General features: G+C 42.9%; 1 protein-coding gene across 4 annotated transcripts in view; it reads right to left on the reverse strand.

The window, feature by feature from the left end:
• LOC125447648 (sodium/calcium exchanger 3-like) overlaps positions 1-24170 on the reverse strand; it is a 349017-nt gene that overhangs the window by 293446 nt on the left and 31401 nt on the right. For 2 of the 4 annotated variants that reach the window (XM_048522234.2, XM_059641026.1), the window contains one exon: positions 3918-4240. The exons of 1 other annotated variant lie outside the window; for it this stretch is intronic. The gene's annotated coding sequence lies outside the window, so the exon portion shown is untranslated. Of the gene's footprint in view, positions 1-3917; positions 4241-24170 lie in introns of those variants that run through there. One more of the 4 variants, XM_048522235.2, reaches the window with a different exon arrangement.

Here is a 24170-nt window from a genome sequence, read left to right on the forward strand (position 1 = left end):
GGCAAGTACTTCAAATATTCTGAGCAGTCTATAAAATACAATGACCTATCTCACTATGTGAAATGTTTGCTAAAGGTTAGGTGTATTCAACCAAACACTCTTCTGTTCTTTCTGTATGTCAAGATACACCACTGTCACATTGTAAAATGGTAATTCTAATGCTGACCAGAAACAATGCAGGGAAAAGGGGTTTATGTCATGGTTTTATGTTGGCACCCCGCAGGCTGTTCCAACAAGAGTCAGCAACATAAATGATTATCAGCAGGTTCTTTCCCGTTTCCAGCTCTATAACCTTCCGTGACTCCAGCGCTTCCGTATTTCCAGCCTCTTGCACACCTCAGTCTCTTTCACAACTCCATTGGTATTGTGTCTTCAGCTGTGTAGGCCTTGAGCACTGGTGTTCCCTCCAAAACATTTCTGCCTCTCTCTTCCTTCAAGGCATACCTTAATACTTACCCATCTAATCACACTGTTAACCACTTGTAAAAACATCTCCTTATGTGGTTCAGTATCAAATATTTTGGTAGCACGACCACAAAATGCCTTGAAATATTTTATTCTGTGGGTGCCTAAACCATGGCCACTTACAGCCTGCCAGAGCATCTTAACAGAGATAATGGGAACTGCAGATGCTGGAGAATCCAAGATAACAAAATGTGGAGCTGGATGAACACAGCAGGCCAAGCAGCATCTCAGGAGCACAATGCTTTTGTGCTCCTGAGATGCTGCTTGGCCTGCTGTGTTCATCCAGCTTCACACTTTGTTATCTCAAAGCATTTTAACATCTGCCCAACATTTGCTTTACTGCTCAACAAATTCACAGCTCACACAGTTGACGCTCAAATACAGGTGAGTATCAGTGAAAGGTTTTGCGAGACACTGCAGGCTTACGGGAGCTTATCAGCAACGAATGCAGGAGTGCAAGAGGGAACCAGTCTACTTGGAGAAACAGCCTGAGGTGTGGAGCTGCAGTGTGAGACTGTGAGGCATGTCTGGGATTAGGAGGCTTTCAGACACAGGCTTAGGAAGGAGTTGGGAGTCACACCATGGAAAGAAGTCACTGAGGATCAAATGGTACAGGGGAACTACAAGTCAGGCCATGATTTGCAAAGGAGGGAGGGATAGTCAGGCCATTAGGTCAGTCTTTTAGTGATTTCTTTATTTCATTTTTAAAAATAAATCTACTCTTAATAAACTGCATTTCTCCAGAGAAAACAAAACTTCACCATTTTATTTCAATGCAAAATGTTTGCTGGTATGGTACTGCTGATGGAAATGTTTTGCCCACAGATCCTCATGGATTATTTTCTCGAAGTTAAAGGAGGCAGGGTAAGACAGAATGAGAGCAGTAAGAGACCAAGGGAAGGAGTAAACGTGAGGTGAGGGGAGAGAAAGAAAGGGGTGAAAGAGGGAAAGGGATAAGAGTGCAGAAGAGGGAGAGACGAAAAGCAGGTTGTCAGGTGAAATCCCACTCTATCCTCCACTATATCATACGAATTCTGCCAAGGCCAGCTGGAGTGTGCCCCACCAGAGGCAACTGTACGTAAGCATGACAATCTGCGCTCATCCCCAGTTGCCTCCACTTCCCTGGTGATCAGGAATTTGGGCTGATGTCCTTTCTCTCTCTAGTTTTGCTTCTTAACCAAACCAACAAAAAGTTAGCTTTGCTATTTAGCTTCGTTGCTTGGTACTTCTTAATGGACATTTCAATTAATTCATTATTTAAATTATCAACGTATTACTTTCGATTTTTTTGACAAAGTTCAGGTTTATTGTTGTGGCAACCCACATCCTTCTGAAATTTGCACACTGGCCCCGAAAAGGAAAAAAAATTACATATGCCCTCTCCATGCAAAACGGTTAGCCAGCCCTTTTTCTATGTTATAGGTATTATATGAAGGAATATTGTTGTTATTGATGCCCAAAAGCTTCAAAGAGATTCCCAATCCAGGCAGACAAAAGCCCTCCTGCAGAAACCTATAATCCCATTGCCTGAAATCACAACCTACATCATGACCCCACTCAAAACCTCAGCTCCACCTTCTCTGTATCCCCAAACACAGCCTGTCTCAATCTCTGCCTGTGTCAGGACCAACCCAGTGGGAGCGTGTTTCATTGATTAGTTCCCCTGCTGTTACTATCACCACAATCTCGTGGGACAGGCCAACATCCCAACACAGGCTCCACAAATACAACTGTGCTCTTGCTCACATAGGGCAATGTCCTTTGCCAGCCCCAACAGTGAAAGCACCAAAGGGTCGAGCTTATATCCACTAGGCAGTGAGAAAGGCTATAAACATTAAGGCAAAGATACTAAGTGGCTATCTGTGGGATCTGTTTGTGCACAAAAAGTGGCTGCTTTCAACACTGCATTAACGACTGCATTTCAAATGTATCTCATGGGAGAGAATCAGTTGAGAGATCAGGATGGGCACAGGATTCAGAATAGAAGTGAGATTCAAGACATGGCTCAAGATTGTGGTGGGATGTAGCGTAGATTGGGATGGGGGATTAAAGTAGGGATGCAGGGATTGGGACAGAGATTTGGATAGAAGTGAGAGTTAAGACGTCGGTATGGTTTGGAGTAGGGATGAGTCTGAGACAGGAGTGGGTGGGTTAGATAACTGGGAGAGAATTGATAGGGAACAAGGGTTCAGAATTGGGTTAATTTTTAATCAAAGGAGGATGGAGTTGAGATGTAGCTAACAAAAAGGGTAAGGAGCTTATTTTCAGGAATTCTGACAAGGAAATTGTTTCAATAATTTGGACACCAGGGGACTGAAATTTAACAAACTATATTCGATTCCAGCCTCGGGCGCCTGAGTGTGCAGAGTTTGCACATTCTCCCCATGTCTGCGTGAGATTCCTCCAGGTGCTCTGGTTTCCTCCCACAGTCCAAAGATGTGCAGGTTAGGTGGACTGGCCATGCTAAATTGCCCGTAGTGTTCAGGGGTGTGTGGGTTATAGGGGGATGGGTCTGGGTGGGATGCTTCAAAGGGCGGTGTGGACTTGTTGGGCCAAAGAGCCTGTTTCCACACTGTAGGGAATCTAATCTAATCTATATCCGATGGCCTGTCACTTCTTGCGCCCATCCAGTTTTCCTTTGGTGGTATCCACTCATGTCCCATTTGTACCTTCTCCTTTACTACCACGCCATAACCTGCAGATAGGGTTAAATTCCCCAGATACAGCAGAGGGCCAAGCTGAAAGAAAGTGTCGCCCAGCTTGGGTGTATCTAACAGCACTCCCTGGCGTTCATCCACAGCAGCCCTCAGTCTGTGGAACCTGGAACTGAAGTGCATCTAAACCATTCTAGGTCTTCATGCACAAGCTAGAAATTTCTAGGCAACTCATGTATCAAATCAGACTGTATCTTAAATCAGACAGGACTAACATGCTCCATTAGAGCAGGACGCAGTCCCTGACTGAACAAGAATTAGTGCGAGACCAACATGCAAAGTCAGCTGATCTTTCAAAGGACTGGGGCAGTGGGGTTCAATAGGATGGGAGGCTCTCATCAGTATTGAACAAGTACACAAAGGACTGTTAGATTTGATCAAACTGCTCACACACATTCCTAGCCCCCAGTGAGGAGTGTTGCAGGTCTCAAATTTTCTTCAACCCCCACCATTTTGTTTACTGAAAAAAAATGCCGGGAGTCCACATCACGTCCCGGTTTCGGCTACCGCAACAAGCTAACAGGTAGGCATGCCTGCCATTTTGTTGGATCACACTAAGCAACCCTTGCTGTAATTTTCTAATTTCCCCCACCTTAGCAATGGTTGTCATTTTATAATTAAAGATTCAACGCTCACATAACACTGGAGCTCCCTCGTGTCAGGGGAAGGAGCTTATTATTTTTCTGTTGTACTGCTTTTCCTCCTCGTTTCACACTTACAGTTAATTGGCTTACTCACAATTACTGGGAAGCCCACGACGACCTGGGGTTGCTGGGGGCAACTCCTGACGCTGGGACTACCTGGCGAGAAGGGAGATCCCAAGATTTGCTCAGCCGACTCAGACTCGACACTGCTGCATCAACTGCTGAAGCTAATACATCTCAGCTTGCTTGAAGGAGCGGACTTGATGAGATCGGGGAATTCCTGGTGCAGGAGCCTTCATTAAACTTGGGGAAATCCCATTAAATCAGCCAGCCTGGCCCGCGAGAGAGAAAAAATTCCTGGGAACCTCGAGCTGCAGCGGGATTCCGTGAAACCACGGGAATCTCCCAGAGAACCTGCTGTGAAAAAGACAAGCTTTAGCACGCAGCTTGCAGGAGTGATGATGTCAGAAAATGCAGCATGTTGTGCAAAACGGAGAGCTGGTGGTGCTGTGAAATTATTAATTGGCTGCACAGAAAGGAATGACAGCTTAAAGGTACCATAAAACCTAACATACAGGCAGCATCAGCTGTTCTGTTTCTGGCTATTTCACAATTGAAGATTTCCTCACAACGTCATTCACATATTGTAGCATTGCCTCTCTCGATTATTCCTTGTTTAGCCTGTGAAGCACTGCAGGTTTTGCATTTACACAGTAAATTTAACAATACGAATCATCTGAAGAATCGCAGAATTCCCAGGGTACAGAAGGAGGTCATTTGGCTCACTGTGTCATGTGACCATCATCAGACAAAGAATTTGACACCAAGCCACGGAGAGAAATGTGACGGGGAAACATGGCATAATAGTAATATCACTGGATTAGAAATCTGCAGGCCTAGGCTAATACTCTGGGGACATGAGTTCAAATCCCACTAGACAGCCAAAGTTGAAAGCTAGTCTCAGTAATGGTGCCATAAAGCATTCATCTAATTTCCATTAAAAACAAGCTCCATTTGTTTCAGTAGTGAAATTCACGAAAGAATCTGTCATCCTTAACTAATCTGGCACTACAGATGGTTCGTGTAAGTAAATGGCCTAACAAGCCATTCGGTTTGATGGCAACTTGGAATGTATACCAAGTGCCCACATCCCATGATATGGAGAATAAAGAGAAGAAAGATAAGGATAAGTGATGAAAAGCCAGCCAAACAGGCACACCTTAAGTGTGCCATAAAGGAGGAAAGCTTTAGGAAGAGTTGGATACGTACAGGAATAGCAAAGGTTTGAAGGGATATGGGCCAGATGCAAACAAGTGGGACTAGTTTAGTTAGGACCATGGCCAGCATGGACGAGTTGGACTGAAGGCTCTGTTTCCATGCTATATCACTGTGAGAGTATTCCAGAGTTTAAGGACTACACAGCTGAAGATACAGCAAGGCAGAGGAAATGGGAGATGAGTAGAACAGGTAGCAATCTGAAATTATACATTTTCTGGGAAAGATGGTTGTGTAGTGAAAATGTCGCTGGACTAATTGTCAAGATGCCTGTCTAATGGTGTGAAAAATTGATTCAAATCCTACGATAGGAATTGGCAGAATTTAATTCAATTCACAAATCTAAAATATGGTGATTATGAGACTACCACATATTAATTTAAAACCCCCTTAGATCAGTGTGTAATATAAAGGAATCCCAAAATATAGAGCTAACATATGAAAAGAAATGGGATAGTTAAATGAATAGCGGAGCAAATTAGGAAAAGAAAAACAAGACAATATGGAAAACTTATGGCGATATAGGGCACGTTTGTAACACTGAATGAATAATTTGTATCTGTCTTCACAAAACAAGACAATAAATCTAACCTTGCAGAAAAGAAACAGGAAATAGAGGTATTGGATAGGAGAAACATAGATAGCCAGGAGGTATGAAGTTCTCAGCTTCACTCAATGTTAACAAGTCTCCTGGACCAGACTTGTTGGGCTGAAGGGCCTGTTTCCGCACTGTAGGGATTCTATGATCTCGAAAGAATGCATCCTAAGCTTCTGGGGGAAGCAAAGATGAAAATAGCAGAGCACTTCCTACAATCTTTCAGTGGAAGTGGCACTAAAGGTCTGGAAGATTGAAAATCTTGCAAATTTTGAGACGATTTGTAGCTCAGGTTGAGGTTCTGGATGTGAGTTTGCTCGCTGAGCTAGAAGGTTAGTTTTCAGACGTTTCGTCACCATTCTAGGTAACATCATCAGTGAGCCTCCGACGAAGCGCTGGTGTTATGTCCTGCTTTCTATTTATCTGGTTAGGTTTCCTTGGGTTGGTGATGTCATTTCCTGCATTGGTGATGTCATTTCCTGTTCTTTTTCTCAGGGGATGGTAGATTGGGTCCAAATCAATGTGTTTGTTGATGGAGTTCCGGTTGGAATGCCGTGCTTCTAGGAATTCTCGTGCGTGTCTCTGTTTGGCTTGTCCTAGGATGGATGTGTTGTCCCAATCAAAGTGGTGTCCTTCCTTATCTGTATGGAAGGACACGAGTGATAGTGGGTCATGTGGTTTTGTGGCTAGTTGATGTTCATGTATCCTGGTGGCTAGCTTCCTGCCAGTTTGTCCAATGTAGTGCAAGAACCGTGACAAACACTACATTGGACAAACTGGCAGGAAGCTAGCCACCAGGATACATGAACATCAGCTAGCCACAAAACCACATGACCCACTATCACTCGTATCCTTACACACAGATAAGGAAGGACACCACTTTGATTGGGACAACACATCCATCCTAGGACAAGCCAAACAGAGACATGCACGAGAATTCCTAGAAGCATGGCATTCCAACCGGAACTCCATCAACAAACACATTGATTTGGAGCCAATCTACCATCCCCTGAGAAAGAGAACAGGAAATGACATCACCAACCCAAGGAAACCTAAGCAGATAAATAGAAAGCGGGACATAACACCAGCGCTTCGTCGGAGGCTCACTGATGATGTTACCTAGAATGGTGACGAGACGTCTGAAAACTAACCTTCCAGCTCAGCGAGCAAACTCACATCCAGAATCTTGCAAATGTTACATCCCTGTTCAAAAGACTGGCGAGGGATAAAACTGTTACTTACAGAGCAATCAGTTTGATGTCAAAGATGGAAAACCATAAGAGACCATTTCCAAGGACAAACTTAAATGAGTTAAAGAATGAGTTACAAAGGAATAGTCAACATAGATTTCAGAAAGATAAACTCTTGAAGTCACAGAGAGGGTGGATGAATGGAGCACAGAAGACATAGATGTGAACTTTCAGAAGGGATTTCACCCCACTGGCTGATCCTGAAAATTGTCCTTGCTCTATGGCTTCACCACTTTCTCCAATCCCATACTAAACCCTGCTCTGAAATCATGGCACTACATCTTGCATCACACTAATCTTCCAGTCACAAGAGGGAATACAGGGAAGAATGATGAGTTCCATTCCAGCAACATTTTCCATGTGTGAGAAAAACCTTGGAGGTTCTTCTATCACAGAAAATGTCAAGAATATTGCACTGAAAAGCAGAGGAGCAACCCATGCTGAAAGCTATTGACACCAGTGGCATCGAGTTAAGTTAGTTTGCAAGAGCCTGCAGTTAATTTACATTTAAATAACATTCTGTCTGTGTCGTCCCCACTTGGGAAATATCTGGTGCATTTCATGTTCAGAATGAATACACTGAAAGCAGCACTCATCTATTCTGTGGTCTCTGTGCCATCTATATGTGAGATACATTGTCAGCTCCTGTACGTGAGAGAGCAACTTTCTCAGCCATGAATGTTTCTGCAGCTGGTACTCACCAGAATATCATTGGCATGCTTCCCATGTGGTATAATGAGATTCATGTAAAACATAACTATGTCACATTTCTGACATTAGTGAGAAGGCACCAGTCAGGAACAGGGAAGCAGACTGAATGTAGATGTTCTATAAAGTGTTGCCCAGTCAATGCTTTGTCTCCCCAGTGTAAAAGAAAGCTCTTTAAGAGCAACAAATGCAAGGGACGAGATTGAGTAAAATGCAGGGGAATCGCTGCTTCACCTGGAAGGTGTGTCTGAGGCCTTGGATAGTGAGGAAAGGGGAAGTAAATGGGCAAGTGTTACACCTTTCATGATTGCATGGGAAGTAGGTATGGGGTCATATTGAGAGGAGGAGTGGACAAGGGTGTCCTGAAGGAAACAGTCCCTGCGGAAGGCTGACAACTGAAAGGAGGGGAATATGTATCTGCTGTTGGTATTCAGCTGGAAGCTGATGATCCTTTGAATGTGAATGCTGGTGGGATGGTAGGTGACCATGAGGCGGATCCTCCAGCTATTGTGGGAGGGCGGAGATGGGGTGAGGACCAAAAAGTGGGAAATGGTTTGGACATAGCTGTTAACCACAGTGGTGAAGAATCCTTGGTTGAGGAAGAAGGTGGACATTTTGGAAGGGCCTTGTCAAAGTTGGCATCATTGGAGCAGATGCAACACAGATGGAGGAACTGGGAGAATGAAATATGAAGAAATCTTAGACGTTCTACTAGAAAGGTATATTTGAGAATTTATTAGGTTGAAATGTAAATAAAAGAATGTTACAGCATGTAAGGATTGAAGAACTTTACTGAGAAATAAACAGCAACTAGCTTTAGGGCCAATGTACCTAGGAACAACTGTTACCAGAGATTCTCCAAACCAGCATTTCTATACACAGATGGTAGTGTTGGTTGTAAGCACAAAATAAAACTTGGTCACAGCTAGGGAAGAAAATCCAGAATGTGAAGTTAAATTGAGTTCAAAGGACACTGCTGAAAAGGAAAGACACTAAAGGCAGGACAGCATGTCAAAAATGTCAGACATCTGGCTGAGAAGAATTCAAAGGCAGACCAAGACCACAGAAGACTTCAAATAAATTAAAATCTGGAAAAGGACAAGATTCCAGAGGCAGGAATAATACCTTGGAATAGGTCTATAAAGCAGAAAGATTCCAAACAGAGTGAAAAAGATCCATGGAAGACTTTGTAGTTTAGCCACTAACGAACAATACTCTGGGGAGTGAAAACACACAATTGGAAAGGCTCACTACAAAGGAGGAAAAACCCAAACAGTCACCCAGTCAGTCCAATGCAATAGTCCAGAAGTTGACAGCTCCAATACAGACCTTAACCATCACCTCAACCATTTGACAACACAGGAGGCACACAACAAAGCCTCAGTGGAAGCTTTGCAAGTGTATTATAGAACTGCATCAGGCTTAGATACAAAAGATCAGTGCCATCAAGTCAGCATATTTTTATTTGCTACTTGTCCAATATGAATGTTGGTCTGGTGAACCAAAGCTTGGAAGAAAGTACTATGGAGTATGATGCATTGATTAAAGCATTCGACACATACTTTAAGCCTCAGAAGTAATTTAGTGATAGAATGTACAAGATTTAATCAGCAATTTCAGCATTTGAGAAAATCAATAGAAGCCTTTGCAACAAATTTATATCATTGAAAAGGATGTTGCAGGTATGGAACTTTGAAGATTGCATTAATTAAACTTTATTACAGTCAGTGTGCTGGGTGAGAGGTTATCAGATTTTCTGCCATCCAATTCCCTACCCATTCATAAAGTAGCATTCAGAATTGGTCGGCAAGGTAAGGAAACATCCGATATTCTCCGAAAAAGAGTAAAGGACTCAGGAAGTATTCTGAAGAAGGGTAACTATACTCAAAATGACTCTCCATATGCTGTGGAGCATAGAATCCCTACTGTGCAGACAGAGGCCATTCAGCCCATCGTGTCTGATCCTCCAAAGAACAATCGCGCCCAGATCCACCCTATCCCTGTAACCCCACAGTTGTATTAGGTAATCTACCAAACTGCTGTGGACTGTGGGAGGAAATCATAGCACCCACTTGAAGCCCACGCAACACAGGGAGAATGTGCAAACTCCACATAGATAGGTGGAAGCAAACCTGGGTCCCCTGGCACTGTGAGGCAGCAGTGCTAAACATTGTGCCACAATGCCGCCTATAGCATCTGTATTTTTCCTGCAATTTCTGTTTTAGTTAGGGATTCTTCTGATAGAGTTGGATGGGTAGGCCCCAAGATAGCATTGCCATCCTCCTGAAAGCCTGCCAAGATGATACAAGTAAACCTTTGGAATAAAACTAATTAGAGAGAAACTTGGGGCTAAATGTGACCTAATGAAATCGTGATGACGTAATGGAAGACGTGACTGGCTTCAGCAAAAGAGAAGCCACCTGTCTAGAATAACCATGTGAAAAGAGGATTGTTAAACATTACATTAGAGAGCTGAGATAACATGGTGTGGAGCTGGATGAACACAGCAGGCCAAGCAGCATCAGAGTAGGAGGAAAGCTGACGTTTTGGGTGAAGGGTCTAGGCCCGAAACGTCAGCTTTCCTGCTCCTCTGATGTTGCTTGGCCTGCTGTGTTCATCCAGCTCTACACCTTGTTATCTCAGATTCTCCAGCATCCAGTTCCAACTATTTCTGATACATTAGAGAGGTGTATTTGTTAACCTACGTACAGATATAGGTATAGGAATCTAATATTATATAAAGAGCTGAAAAGCCTTAAGGAGAAATAAGGAGCAAGCAGCCTCAGGGACTACGTGCGTACAGACACTCATAGCTCAAGATACTCCAGATTAGTGTATCATTGTGCAGGTAGCAGTATGGGTTTAAAGCAACTTTGAGTTTCTAATGTGTGCCCATAGTGGAGGAATATGTAAAAGAATTTTGTGGGCTAAAGTTGGAGAAACATTTTCCATTGTCAGAATTGTCAATAATCAGATGACAAACATTTAAGATTAGAAACTAGGCACTGGGGAGGAGGTCATTTCACCCCTTGAGCCTATTCTGCCACTCAGCAAGACCATGGCTAATTTGCAATATAATTCCATCGACCTGAATTACGTCATAACTAGAAAAAACAATCTCATTGGGACTTTGAGGAGATTTTCTTTTAATGTATTGAGTTGTTATGATGTGGAATGTGCTGCCTGCTGAAGCGGAAGTCAAGAGTAAGTTTCCAAAGTTAATCAAGCAAATAGTTAAAGGAAAAATTTGCAGAGCCACAGGAGTGTTGAACTAATTAGATAAAATATTCAAAGAATCAGCATGAATACAAATGGTCAATGGCTTCTTTCTGTGCAATATCATTCTGTGATTCTACATATTCTTTTCATACTGGTTTTAGCAAAATGTACAGCAGGCTAACTTGTTTCAGTTCAAGTCAACTGTATGTAAGTGTCAATTTCTAATGATGTCACCAGAATTGTCAATTGATTGGCCTCTGCCAGTAAAGTCCAGTTCCCCTGAGTTCAGCCCAGTCCATACCAAAACTGGCCTTGAGCTGGTCTGAACTGATATTTCCTTCTGACCATATCAAAATGTTCTCAACTTCTCTGTAGCTTTTTTTCCTCAGTGCTCACAGACTCTCCAAGGCAGTGCAGTTGTTCTTTTCTAAGGGCTTTCAAAACCCATACCTGGAGGTTGAAGAAATAATGGGAACTGCAGACGCTGGCGAATCCAAGATGACAAAGTGTGAAGCTGGATGAACACAGCAGGCCAAGCAGCATCTCAGGAGCACAAAAGCTGACGTTTCAGGCCTAGACCATTCATCAGACGAAGGGTCTAGGCCGAAACGTCAGCTTTTGTGCTCCTGAGATGCTGCTTGGCCTGCTGTGTTCATCCAGCCCCACACTTTGTTATCTTGGAGGTGGAAACAGAGTTTTCCTGCGGTCCCCTCAACAGGTGCCCAGACTTTGGATGAGGGTGCACAAGGTCTTCCTGACCCATAAAAGGCCACATGAATATACCTGGGATCAGGAAGGAACAGAAAAATTGTCTATTTGGCAGGAAACACCAGGTTTTACAAATTAATTTGTACTTCCATTGCACTGGATATTTGATTCCTGTAGAGTCTTTATGACTTAGAAAGAGGCCATTAAAGCCCACTGAATGCACTGCTAACTCTGTACAGCAATCCAGTCAGCTCCACTTTCCACTCTCTATCCCCATGGCATTACAAATTTACTTCCCTCAAGTGTCCATCCAATTTCCTTTTGGAATCATTACTGTCCTTCTCTTCCACCACCCACATCATGAGTGAACTCCAGGTCAATGTAACTACAATGTAACAAAGTTCTTCCTCACATACCCCTCCCATTTCTCTTTCAAAAAACTTTAGGTTGAATCTTATACATTTTTTTGGTTAAGTGCAAGATGTCAGGTCTTTAGGAGGATTTCTTACTGCAAGGCCTAGGAAGATTTATTGCTGTATATCACCAAACTTGTCTTCTTAACTACCTACCACACCCCACGGTACCCTTCATGTCAAATTCTGTCCCCACCTTACTGTGCACCATTTCCAGAACAACTTCCCACTCACTGGATATCCACCGAAAGACCAGCCTCCCTGTTGCCTGCTTTACAGCTAGATGAGCACTGGCACTCTGAAATTTCCAATTATGGGCAGATTCTGAACACGTCAGAAGATGGCCACGGTTCTCCAAATGGGGACCTTGAGTTCTTGGTGAAGGGATTAGTGCAAGGGAGAGGCATCCTCTTCCGGAGGACTGGCAGAGGAGGCTAAACCACCAGATTCTCACAGCCTGGTCCAAGGTCGCTCCTTGGGTAATACAATCTCAATAGTGTGGAATGGCCAGCAGTGCCATAAAACCATCAAGGACCCTCTCCATTCCTGCCACTTCACTTTTCACTAAATCTCCGCTATTGCACCCACCTACAACCGAGATTTATTGCTCTATTACTCTCACTATTGCCTCCGACATCTTCCCTCACCTGCTCTCAAACCCCCTCCATTTTCTCACACCATGAACCATGTATGCCCACTGTGCCACCAACTCACTCCTTCTGAACACCTCACCAAATTTCCCAGCTGTGGCAGCCATGCCACCCAATTTCAACTCACTCTGTATTTCCCTTCCACCCATCACACAACAAGACACCCCACAATGAGACAGAAAGGGCCCAGGTGGGTAAAAAGGTATCTAATGTTAGACTCCTCAGTCCTGATGAGCAGGGAATCCTGGCCCTCTCAGGAGAAGTCTGGGACTGCTTCTGTGGGGATGCCGAGACATCCAAGTCCCACCAAGTACTGAGTCAAACTCTTCATTCAACTGTAACTCTCATATTAACCCTGTTATCAGTGTCGTTCATTGCACACCACTTCTAACCACTGGTGGTCATGCTTTCTCCCTCTTTCTCTCTCACACCCTCAGGGTCTATTGGAGAGATACACACAAGTGTGATCATCATCACCTCAGCCATGGGTCCTTAGGACTGAAAGTATAACAACAGGGGGCTGGGGAACCTGGTCCCACTCAAGGTGCCCCTTCCTCACAAAGAAGCAGAACAATGTCAGGGCCACCCCATCCAGAAGAGGAACCACATGTAGCCTCTCAAAATTTCCTCTCAAGATACTCCACAGGTGGCTCTCCTGCCTGCCCCGCCATGCTCCTTGGGTGTTAAAGCAGAGGAGAATCCACTTGCTTCTAGGAACCTCATCTCATGGGTCCTGAAATACAGGTAGTTCTACTCCAACGCATGTTTTGTTAATGCCAGTAGGCTGTAACGTGACTGATAAATAGTGAATGCTGTTTAGATAATGCTGTACAGGTATAGCAATTTTCTAAAGCGATTTCCCTATAGTGCAATTTTCTATAGCACGAGGTTACACAAGAATGCAACTATCATGTTATAGGAGAACTATCAGTACAAAATAGATCTGTTTAGATCCAGTTTAGAATACTGCACTCAGTGAATGAACACATGCAGCGCAGGTTCAGCAAAATGACACTCGGTTTCTTGGTTCGAACTTTGTACAGAAGATTAAGTATTGACCAAATTAAGATTTTGAAAATTATTAAAGTTGATAGGGTACCCAGAGAAGACCAAGAGGGTGGCACTGGTGATGCATTGGGGGTGTCCCTATCTTTGAGACAGGTGGCCCAGCTTAAAGTATCACCCACTGCAGTGGTGTATAATAACATCCCTGAACAGGTTCTTTTAAAAAATCTGGTTACAAAACAACTACTTCCTCTGGTACAGATGTGCAGAAAATGGGGGCAATAAGCTTAAAATTAGAACTAGTCTCAAGAATGATTTCAGGAAGCATTACTTCACCTAAATCCTCCTAACGGGTAGATGGAAATCTGGAATTTGCATTGAGGTTGCTGGTTAATTGAAAATTTCAAAATGACGTTTTTATTATTTTCTTTTGAGCAGTGATAAGGGTTTCAGAACCAAGATCAGGACCAAATCCATGCTCGAATTGAACGTAGAACAGAATTGAGGGGTTGAATGGCCTCCTGTCCCTATGCCTCCCCCACGCCAGTTTCATGCTTTTAGCAGAATATAAAACAGGTTCTTCAGTTGCCAAAACTGATTATGATTTTGGTGATAGGTTCTGGAGTATTTGCGAAGAAGTGAAATAATAAATTTCCATACTCTTGACAAGAAACAAAGAGCTCATTGTTCAAATGTGAATAGGGGTTTAAACAAACAGAAGATTTTCTATACTACTCGTTACATTTTAAGAAATAACTTTTTATGTTGCATACTTCATACGCTTTTTATGACATATTTTATTGGGTAAATTTTGGGCTTCTCTTCGATTAATGTTAGTCCGGGGATTGCAACATTTTCTGAAACAGAAAACTTCAGTCCACAAATTAAAACAAGTATCTGCCTCTGGCTCTAGCCTGCCTCAATTTTAGCTGATTATGTTAAGTTTACAACTGATGGGCTCTTGTGACACAGTGGTTACGTCCCCACATCTGTTTAATAACTCCATTTAAGTGTTTCCTTTTTATTCTTTTGTCTCTCAAAATGGCATGTGATTGAGGTAACAGAACACTTTTCACTGTATCTCCCTAGATATTTGTGACATTAAATGATTCATTCATTACATCTGGGCCAAAAAACCCAAATTAAGTCTCACTTGTTCCAGAGGTGTGATGTAATATTTTGGGGTAGGTTGAATAAAATAACTATAGTTGAGCTTCTAGTATCAGGACTTGGTCTTCTAAGGCTTGGCAAAGCTCTCTCTAATCCACCTCAATCATGAACATCAGTCCTGACCTGGACTTGACCAGTGGACAGGTTACATAATCCACCACCAGTGAGGTCACTGATGGTCAGTGTCCACTGGGAGAACAACTTGCTCACAGGAAGTGGTTAGAGATCAAAGTCATTCCTTTAGGGCAGGCGATCTGCTGTCCTTACCAGGTCCAACCTACATGTGACCCTAAATCCACACCAATGGGGTTGACTCTTAATTTGGGATGGCCTAGCTGTCAACACCCACATCCCATGATTTTAGTATAATAAGTAACATTATAGCCAATAAATGAGGGAGGCTGGCATCCTAAGCTAAATTTCAAATCGTAACGAGAATGTTTTCTGGAATGAGGAATTTCAGTTACAAAGATAGACGGGAAAAATTAAGAGTGTTTTCCTGGGGAAGAGAAAGTTGACAAGAGATTGGAAACAGGTTTTCAAAATCATGAGAAATCTGAAATGAGCATGTAGAGAGAAACTGTTTCCACATGTGAAAGAATTAGAAATTTAAAGTAACGGTAAAATAAGCAGAAACACAATGAAGATCTTCTCCCCACAGCAAATGTTCAGGGCTTGGAATGCATTGCCTGAGAGTGAGGGAGAGGCAGTTTCAAGTGGAGCATTCAAAAGGAAATTAGACTCTTACTTTGAAAGAGAAACTGTGCAGGGTTATAGGGAGAATGCGAGGGAAAGGCACTAAATGAATTGGAGAGCTGATGCAGACAGAATGGCTAAATGGCTTCCTACTGTGAAATATACAGCAACAATGCTTCAACAGTGCTGTGAACAATGTAAGAGAAATGTCTGTGTTGGTGCATCAAATGCCTATAATGTCAGAACACAAAATATAATGACCTACTTATCAGAATCTGTAGACCTACACTCCCATTCTTAATGAGCACCTGGTACTTCAAGGGTTTTTCCACTATTATTCTATGACTATCTACAATATCATCCATTGTTTAATAAGGTCACATCGTCCATTTTCTGGCAGTGTTCGGTCCTTCACATTAAGTCCTTTTCACTCCAAAACTTGGGATTCTTCTAAATCTGTAAGAACTCATTCTGACCTCAGAGGTGCAGCTGTCGATATTTTAATTAACCTGTTCGGTCCTGGGGTGGAAAACCTGAACAGGATTTTCTCCCTGAGCACCAGCTTCACCTACCTCTCACACAAAATCTGACTTCCTCCGCTGATTGTAGGATTGCCATCAGGGCTTTGTCCTTTTGCACCTATTGAGGAAGGTCAAAGAGAGAGGGATAGACAGAGCAGTTTTGGGAGGTTATTTCAGAATTTAGGTCCTTGTCCGCCGCAGGGCAGTGGTGGGGGCAGGCGATAGAAACTGGGGGAGGGCACAAAAGGCAAAAACTGGAGCAACACAAAGATCTGAGGGTTAGAGGAGATCAGAAAGATAGGGAAAGTCAAGGCCAGGGTGGGATTTGAAGACCAGAACAAGAATTTTAAATTTGGCACATAGTCAGGCTGTGGGTCTGCACAGGTCAACAACCACAGGGTTGATGGGTAGATGAAAGACTGTTTACAGTTACTTTGACTAATTTATTGTGCTCAAGTTATAATTCTCAACCTCTTCTTAAAGAAGGAAGCTTCCAAATGTTGCACAGTGATGGATTGGTTGCACATGTGAAACAGTGTTTCCTCCAGGAAGATGGCATCCCCCTGTTCAAACTGGAATATTGTGCAGCAGATGATCCAACATATGGCTACTGTCATTCACAGTAGAGATGGCACTGTTCAGCTCCTATCACTATTGCCAAGCTGAGCCGAATGCCACTTGACTGCTCTCGATTGCTGGGTAGGATGTGCGGGGGAGAAGACCAGCACCTTCTGCAAGCAGAAAGGCCCTGGGTATTTCAGGTTGAAACAAAAATACCATTTGTATTATTCTTGACCAAAACAGACAGAAGCCTGGCACAGTTTCGATCTCAAAGGCGGCCCACTGGGATTCAAATGCAAGGCAATCTGGGCACCAGAGTTCACAGCCATCTGTTGCAAAGGCAAACACTGCCAGCTCCACACTGTGGGCATGTGTCACAGAGTGCACCTGTGGATGGTAAAAATTGTCTAGAGTCACCAAACGGGCAATCCAGAGAATAGGTTTCTACTTTAGATGGCCACCCTAGGATAGCTGACCATTCACCAAGTAACAGTAGCCCCAGGGATGGCCATTTCTGCCAAGGATCCCTTAGAGAAAGAAATCTGCCATCTTTGCCCTGTGACTCTATGTCCCCAGCAACTTTGTTGATTCAAACCTTGTTGATTCTTAACTGCCGTATTAGGTGGGTCTAGTCATGTTCAATCATGACCTTGCCAGGGCAGTCAGAGATGAGCAATAAAGTCCTCCCTTGTTCCTTAAGACCAGATCCTCAAGAATGAAAGGATCAATGGTCGGCACAACGTCGTGGGCTGAAGGGCCTGTTCTGTGCTGTACTGTTCTATGTTCTATGTTCTATAAAGAGGTACGGTTAAGTTGATCAGAAAGATTTCCTGGGGAACACCCACATGCATACCAAAATGCAACAAAATGACACTCAATCAGATGACAGGTTTCAAGCTCATAAATGCCAGCAGTTCCATGCCATTTGCAATTCTCTGCCCTTGGCCAGCTCTCAGTCAGCAAACGCTGACACCAGTGAATATTTTATTGCATATCAGCAGCAGGAGAGGATCATAAATACCCTGAATTAAATTGAATGGAAGTCCCAGCTGGTACAACTCTGACGCTCAGTGAAATTTTAATAAGACTCAGTCAATTTACAGCTCCTCGAGCTCTGAGTCTGAGCTGTACTTCACAGCAACTGCACTCATTACTTTGTCGTACCACATATGTGATATCCAATGGTATCAGAAGAGAAACAATAATACTTATTGTAAAGGAGCAGGCAGAAGGCAATCCTACGTAGGGGAGCCTTTTTAATATAAACTGGAGACCACTTTCAGTTTATTTGCATTGTACAGAATCTACAATTTAACAGTGATTCTCTTACGAAACACATGTTAAATAGAGACAGAAGAAAACAGTGTATGTCATCTGTCCTACCTGAAGAATTCACCTTCCATGCTCTGCCTTGTCCACAGAGCAGTTTGACACACTTCACACTCAATAATCTTTATCCCCATTTTGGGATGTGAGCGTCATTAATGTTTATTAATTAATCTGGGATTGAAAGCTCATCACTATAATGATGACCATGAAACCATCATCAACTGTTGTAGAAATCCATGATATCCTTTGGAGAATGAAATCTGCCACCTTTACTTGGTCTGGCCAACATGTGACTCCAGGCTCTGAGTAAATTTGTTTGATACTTAACTGCTTTCGAAGATGTCACGGCAAGCCAAAGAACAGTACAACACAGAAACAGGCTCTTTGGCCCTGCCAGCCTACATTGACACGTTTTGCTGATTTTCACTCACAGAATCTATATCCCTCTGTTCCCTTACTATTCACACATTTGCCCAGGTGTTTCTTGAACACTGCTATTGTATGTGTTTCCCCACCTCCTCAGGCAGCGCGTTCTAGGCACTCACCACCCCTTGTGTGAAAAACTCGCTTTACACATCTCTTTTAAAGTTGCCACTCCCCCCACACCTTGAACCTGTGCCCTCTAGTAATTGATCCCTCCACTCTATCCTTGCCACTCACGATCTTATAAACTTTTACCAGGTCACCCCTCAACCTCCTGTGTTCCAGTGAAAACAAACCCAGTCTATCCAATCTTTCCTCTTAGCTAAAACCTCCCATTCCAGGCAACATTCTGGTAAACCTTTTATGTATTCTCTCCAAAGAATCCCACACCATTCTGGTAGGGTGATGACCAGAACTGTTTGCAGTATTCTAAATGTGGCCCAACTAAAGTTCTGTGAAGCTGCAGCAGAACTTGTCTATCCTTATACTCAATACCCATTCCTATTAAGGCCTTAGGCCTTTTTTACTAGCTTATCTATCTGCACTACCTTCTTCAGTGATCTGGAGACCTGCACAGCCAGATCCCTCTTCAATTAGGTACTCTGAAGGTTTCTGCCATTCAGTTCAAGGGAAGTTACGGGTGAGCAATAAATGTTGGTCTTGCTAGTAACGTCCATGTTCCATGATTCATAGAATAATCTGTTATAGATGAAAATTGTTTTGCCCGTGATGCATTTTGGTAAATTTGCAGGATGTTGCACACATTGGGCAGCTCCCAAGCTGGAATGTGTACCAAGATTCCCTGTGCTTCAAAACAGATTCATTGTGAGAAGTGCTTTGAGGGATTTCGGCATTTTAACATGCCTTTTAAGCACTAGATTTGGCTGTTTTATGCATTCACAGCATGAGCATTACAGTCAGCCAGCCTAGCCCACTAAATGCATTCCAATCAGCTAGTTGTTGGCCACCATTGACCACTTAATTGAGGAGATAATAAAACTTCTTTACCATTGCAGCAAATATTGGATGTTTGAGAAGATGATTAAGATCTGCCTGCTGTATTGAGAGTGTGGTTCATACAGGAGCAGATGATAAATCAGTTCCAGCTGCCAAGCTCACTTCCTAACTCTGTTTGCCAGCCTTTGCTTACACCTGATCAAACTGTCCTGTGATTACCAGGATCCAGGTTGGTCTAGCTCTTGGCCTCTGTTTATGCACAACATCAGAGTGTCCTGCGCTTTCACTGACTGGTAGAACTGACAGCCATGGTGGGAATGCAGAGTTGAGAGAAACCACCACACACCAGCACCAACCACCTAGCCCTGAGCCATTGCCCCCTCCTTAACATATAAACCACAGCCATCACCTTCCTCAAATCATGGAGCCCTCTATAAGTGGATCCAACGTGACAATGAGCCCTCCACAAGACCAGCTGTGTTTTGGTTTTTGTTGGATGTAGGGAGGGGATATCTGTAGAATATCAACAGCCTTTTTTTTAAGCTGTATTCTTTCACAGGAAATGGGCATTGCTAGAAATGTTAGCATTTGTTGCCCATTCTTAATTGCCCTTGAACTGAGTAGCTTCCTAGACTATTTAGACGGGACCCTGAAGCACAGGCACTCTTGGTACAAATTCCAGACTGGAAACTTTCTTGTGTTAGTCACATTTAGGCCAGACCAGTAAGGCCAGGAGATTTCTTTCACTAGAGAACATTATACAGTCATAGAGTTGCACAGCGCTGAAACAGGCACTTCGGTCCAACTCGTGGATGCTGACCAGATATCCTAAATTAATCTAGTATCATTTGTCAACATTTGGCTCATATCCCTCCAAACCCTCCCTATTTATGTACTCATCGAAATGCCTTTGAAATGCTGTAATTGTATCAGCCTCCACCACTTCCTCTGGCACCGCATGTGCGACATAACCTATACGCGTCTAAGTATTTTTTTTCACCAAATGATCTGCAAGTCCTTGCTTACCGTGATCTGCCTGTGCTACTCGCAAACAAAGCTTTTCACTGTACTTCGGTTCACATGGCAATAAATAAATCCAACAAATTATTCCATACATGCACCATCCTCTGCGTGAAGAAGTTGCCCCTTAGGTCCCTTTTAAATCTTGCCTTTCTCACCTTAAATCTATGCTCTCCAGTTTTGGACTCCCTACCCTGGGAAAAAGACCTTGACTATTCACTCTATCCATGCCCCTCATGATTTTATAAACCCCTTCAGCCTCCAACACTCCAGGGAATAGAGCCCCAGCCTATTCAGCCTTACCCTATAGTTCAAATCCTCCAACCCCAGCAAGATCTTTGTAAATCTTTTCTGAACCCTTTCAAGTTTAACAACAACTTTCCTACAGCAGGGAGACCAGAATTGAATGCAGTGAACCAAAAGAGTATTTACAACAGCTTTCACAGATGACAGTTTTTGTGCCCATCATTTTGAGTTTAGCTTTCAATTCCAGATTTAGTAATTAAATTTAAATTCCACCAGGTGCCATGGGGAATTTGAACCCACAACACCAAACCTAAGCCACCACCATTACTCTGTAAAATGATTAGTTAATCTTTCTTTTTAAATATTAGGAATAAATCTTAGCGCGCCAGGTGAATTCCCTGTTTGTTGTGGAAAATCCAGAATACCCATCTGAACTGGGAGATCATGAGCTCATCTTCGATTCCAAGGACTGCATTTGCTAAACGTTTGATTACACAACTTAAACTGCGGTGAGGCCTGGGGCTACAACCTACTGCCTTGAAGGGAACAGTGCTGCCAAGTGAGCTGAGAGGAGCTGCAACTTTAAGGTTTAAGGAAGTCCAAATGAATCCTTAATTTAAATTGGGACATATTAGTTTCATTCAAAAATGTCTGTACTTTTTCAAGAGTATCCCACTTGACTTGATGTAAATTCAGAAATGAGAGCAGCACTTTAACAAAGCCTGGCATTTTGTACAGCTCCTGGCTGCTATATTACCTTCTGCATTCTAAGTTTCTAATCAACTTGTTCAGATGTGACGTGACTGATATCTGTGGAGGGTAGGACTTGAACAGGACCTTCTGGTCCAGATACAGGGACGCTACTACCGCACCACAAGATCCCTACCCTTTACTTTAATAAATATTGCAGAAGTGACAAACATCTTGCAGCATCAAAAATTACCTTTTCATTTAAGCATAGTACAAAATATCGACAAGGTAAAACTTCACCTGCCACAAAGCTGCTGAAAAGTACCTTCTCCTTATAGTCATGTCACATACCATAGAATCCCTACAGTATAGAAGCAGGTAATTTAGCTCATCGAGTCAAACCGACCCTCCAAACAGCATCCCACCCAGACCCACCCTATCCCTGTAACCCTGCATTCCCAATGGCTAATCCACCTACCCTGCACATCCCTGGACACTATAGGTAATTTAGCATGGCCACTCCACACTAACCTGCACATCTTTGACTATGGGAGTAAACTGGAGCACCCACAGGAAGGAAACGCCGCACTTTTAATGAGTTTAAGTAATTTATTTCTTTAATGTACGATGTTTATTTGTGCTTTGTCAAGTAGTGGGGGAAGCTGTTTGTAAATAGCCCTGCACCTGAATGTGTGCATTTTGGTCAACTGATTGGTTTGTGCAATCATGACCCATCATGGATGCCAAAGGTCATCTGCTGATGACAATTCTTTGATTGTTCCCGGGTAGGTGAGCTGCTTGTGGGTATAAACGATACAGAGAGAAGCCTTTGGACTACTGTAAGGGCAGACAGAATATTCTCTTTCTCTACTCTAGCAATACCTGAAGATATCCAATTAATTTTTCCAAGCAATTGCTGTAAATTACTCCCTTTAACCAGTAACTAAAAGACTTTGTAGCTAGTGCTGTAAATGCCTTGTGCCTTCTATAAAGATCTGAAAGAGCCTTAAGGAAGAAGATTGAAGAACATAAAGTCCAAGTAAGCAAGAGGACTGAGTATCAATGAGTCTCATAGACTGGTGCTGTTGGACTGTGTTTCTCAATTCCGTTTTTTCTCCACCCAATATTATGTTTATTTGAATGTCTGTATGTATGTGGGGGAATTTAAAAGAGAGTTAGAGTCATAACGAGTAGAGCCATATGTTGATAGCTCATGGCTGTCCACCTGTGATTAGAATTTATTTATTTATAATAAACTGTACTTACTGCCAAGTACAGGAATCTGCTGTGATGAAGGGTCTAGGCCCGAAACGTCAGCTTTTGTGCTCCTGGGATGCTGCTGGGCCTGCTGTGTTCATCCAGCCTCACATTTTATTGACAGGAATCTGCTGGGTGTTTTCTGTTAATTTGATTCCATTACACAGGTAAATCAAGAACGCTGTGTGTTTTGATTATCATTAGCTTTTGTGGCGACCCTGGGAGTAGTGGGGCTTGAGATGAGTGAATATTCCCAAGGGTTCAACTCCTCACCTATTCATGACCTTAATTAAGTTAGGGGCCTATACTGCAGAACTTTGAGTTTTTGAAGAAGATTGAGAGATTTGATGGAGGGATTCAAAACTGCAAGGGGTCTGGATAAAAGAGAAACCATTCCTGTTGGTGAAGGATTCAAAGGTCACTGACTTAAAATGATTGGTACAAGAAGCAACAGTGACAAGGGGAAAAATGAGCCATTGAAACCTGGAATGCTTGGACAGAGAATATGGTGGAGGCAGGTTGAATTTAAGCCTTCAAATTAAGAATTGTTTGGTTTATCCAAGCAGAAAAAGATTCTAGAGCTATTGGGAAAAGGCAGAGGATTGAGACAGGTGAGTTGCTTTAGCAGTGAGCAAACAGCCAGTATGAGTAGAACAAGTCAAATTAACTCATTCTGTTTTATATGCACGCTATGATTCTATGCTGGTAAAACAACATACTTGAAAGGTTAATGCATAGCACTAATTAAAAATAAGCGTTGCTCTCTCCCTTCTAATGTGGGCATGAGGTTCCTTTTAGCACGTTATTGATATTGTGTGCCACAAGAGCCCTGCTGCCTCTACAACACAATCTCTTTTGACATAATCAATCTCTGCACTGGTTCTGACACACATTATGAAACAGCACATTTTTACACTGCAGATTGGATGCATGTGATGAGTTCCCAACCTTGACCATTCAGTCCCAGATTGTAGAGGCATTTCTGCTCCATGGATAGCATATAATGGAGGTGATGGGGTCTCACCATTGGCTAGTAGTCACATCCACATTTGCAGCAGATCTCATTTTTGGTGACAGAGTGAAGGGCCAGATGTGAACCATACAATTCATGTAATCAACTGGGTCGCAGTTTGAAACTATAGCAATAGGCTATTGGAAACCAAGAGTATTTCTGATGCTTTAAATCACTGCACAGGACCTGCAGCACGCTGCAGCTGTGGTCATGGGGCCCTTAATAAATTGGTGGGTTATTCAACCAAAGGCTATTGGAAGGACTCCTATGAAATCTTGTTTCTTGGTTACTGGCCGGAACACAGATAAGAAACTGGACTCAATTCTTGAGAGTTGTAGTGGAGCTTCAGTTCAATTCCAGACAGAAGGTAAATAAAACTTCAAGTTTTCATAGGGTAAGGGAGCTCTTGGGTTTGGGGAGGATCAGTAAAAAGTAGAAGTAAGTTGTATCATAAGTCTTTATAAGCAACATTGTTGAGTTGATAGCGCACACACTGTTTAATTTCCTTTATATTTAAACCTAAAGTCATGTTCCTGAAGTCAAGAACAATCATGAAAATTCTCAACTCCCCAATTCCAATTCAGGAGAAAGTGTCTTGAATAGCCCAATGTTTTTTCCAAGGTGAGGGTGTCAGATGGGCCC

This window comes from Stegostoma tigrinum, chromosome 39 (genome assembly GCF_030684315.1).
Source record: "Stegostoma tigrinum isolate sSteTig4 chromosome 39, sSteTig4.hap1, whole genome shotgun sequence".
NCBI classification, from domain to species: domain Eukaryota; kingdom Metazoa; phylum Chordata; class Chondrichthyes; order Orectolobiformes; family Stegostomatidae; genus Stegostoma; species Stegostoma tigrinum.